The sequence below is a fragment of the Pinus tabuliformis genome, chromosome 3_2 (genome assembly GCF_031772625.1).
Source record: "Pinus tabuliformis cultivar Carrire ecotype Pingquan chromosome 3_2, CPIR1, whole genome shotgun sequence".
Lineage (NCBI taxonomy): Eukaryota > Viridiplantae > Streptophyta > Pinopsida > Pinales > Pinaceae > Pinus > Pinus tabuliformis.
Window position 1 is genome coordinate 186,813,288 of NC_142302.1, and position 2,617 is coordinate 186,815,904.

Below are 2,617 nucleotides of genomic sequence, written 5' to 3' on the forward strand. Positions count from 1 at the left end.
GAGCGTCAAGGTACCCAGTACAATCTAACAAGTGTGAATAGATGAGCTGGAGTCGAACACCTGTAAGAATCTATCGATCAGGAGAAAATGATGGTTTCCCACTGTCGATAGTGAAGGATCTGCCACTAATGACTGCAAACCCCAAGGTACTGCCAAATGGACTCTAGATCTTTGCCCCAGAGCAATGAGTCGGAGTCGATAGGGAAAGATCCCCTAGAAGGAAGGCATTAAGGCATCCTTCATCAATCTAGCGCGAGTGTAACCCGTAGGCCAATAATGTGGAAGGAATCAGACGAAAAAGATGTAGTAACCCAACCGAAGTACGTTTCCGACGTACACAAGATGTGTCTAGCGCACGGCAGAAACCCTCTGAACCAACCAATAATGAAAGCTGACACAGAGGCGAGGTATCCACCAATAGGATCAAATGGAAACCAAGGTACTGCACGAATCCCAATGTGTGATAATGTAAATTGATGTCGAACACAAGGGAAACCACTCAGTCAAAGACCCATGATACTGATCGATGCTGAGCACAAGGTGACCTATCAATAATGAAAATAGGGCCAGGGTGCGACTCTAGGCCTGCCCTCAGAGCAAGGTGTCGTCGTCGATAAGGACAAGACCCGCTAGCAAGAAGTCAATGGGGACCTTCTCAAACCGGCACGAGTAAAGGACCAATATGACTGATGTGATGATAGACATGACACTGACAACCAGGGATGGCTGACTGAAAAATGAGTCAAGAGACACCGCAGAGAGGCCAACTCAGGCTAACTTCCCTTGAACAAAAGCACGACTCAATGTGATTGTGTGGCAGCATATGATGACTCTGTATAAGTTCGCCATGCAGGAGGCACGAACGAACCCTCCATATGATTGGAAGAGATAACCAATCAGGGGAGAACTGACTCAATAACAAGGTTATGGCGTACCTAAGTCAAACTAAATCCCACCCATGCGGAGGAGACTTTGTTTTGAGTGCTTTGTTCAAGGGCAACACAACTGACTCTAGCTGCCAACAATAAATGGAAATAATGTCCCGTTCCCGCTCTTTTTGGAATATTTAATTTTTTTGTCTTTTTCTGTTAAGCCGGAAAAAGAATAAAAGAATGCTATGGTACAGTGGAAAGAACGAGTGTCAGTGAAACAGATGATCTAGTTCCCAGGAAAGGAACATTCCTATGCTCAATGCAGGGAGGTGAAAACTGGTTAGTGACACTCAAAGGTATGTTCCTTCCACGGGTCAAGGTGTGTCAAGCTGCAGAAGTCGAAGGTATGCAAGGTTGATTTTGCAGACGTCATGGTCAAAAGTTGGCTTAAACACGAGTCCAAGTGAAGCCGGCTCCAGGCCAAAAGGTGCAAGTGGTCAACATGCAATGCAGTAGTACAACTCAACACGAAGGAGCCTCTAGGGTAAAAGGCCAGAACAAAGTGGAGAAGCTAAGAGGAATGAGTCTTCAATGCTTAAGTCATGGCGGGACTACAGAGGACTCCTGAGCCTACTCAAATCAGAGCAACATGGGCAACGAATGTTAGTGAGGTGCTAACTAGGATGCCCATGTAAAGGATGGCTGTACCATTGTGTCATGATTTAAAGAATCGGCGAGTGAAAATGGCTTGCGAACCATAACACGATGGGATCGACCCTATGGCAGATGTATCGGTCAAATGGAGGCCATTATGAATAATGCAACGGAGAAATGGTGTCCCTAACCTATATGCCAGTGAGAACACGATACCTGCCATGACGGGTCAGCAATCATGGAACCGTCTCGAACTGTCGAAAAACGTCCAAAATGTCCTGAAAAACAAACCAATCTCGACATTCCAAGCTCCCAAGTTAAAAGTCACATGAGGCCAAACAAAATAAAATTTTGAAAAAATTTTGCATTTTCAAAACTTTTAAAAAGCATTTTGGACTCACCATTTTTACCATTTGAGTTTGAGAGCAAAAGATTTGGAGCAAAAGGAGCAAACTTCCCACAGCCAGATTCAACCGTTCAAACTCGTCGAATACCTCCAGGTAACCCTTATACTTAGCTTGCAATTGATTGTGACAGTTTTTAAGATTTATGATTGATGTTTCACCGTTAAACTTTTGTCAAAAATTCGCTCGCGGCGTATACGCGGGTTGGTAATATTGAACCCGCGTATACGCGAGCCCTACACGCGACTGTGTGCATAGGGACCCGTGTATACGCCGCGGATCATTTTTAAACAAAAACTAACGGTTAAAACTTGATTTTTTCTCAGGATGCCTATCACATGGCGTGAAAGAGAACATGCAGCGGTAGACAATGAAGTTATGAACATTCCAGAAGCATTAGATGCACTCCGGTGATGTGGTTTGCTTAAATTTTTCAAATTGCCAAATATGAAAGCGAACACGCGATTGCTTGAGATTCTCATTGATTATTGGGATGTCGATGAGGAAGCTTTTATGATAGATCAGATGCCGCTCAGGGTAGAGGTGGAGGACATCTATTTTATCACGGGCCTTTCCCGAAGGGGAGAGGTAGTACATTCCCGGGGCAGGTCACGGAGTGCCCTCTCGATAGAGGACTATGTACAGATATACTGCCCTGGACATCCCAGGAAGGTTGGGAGCCAGATT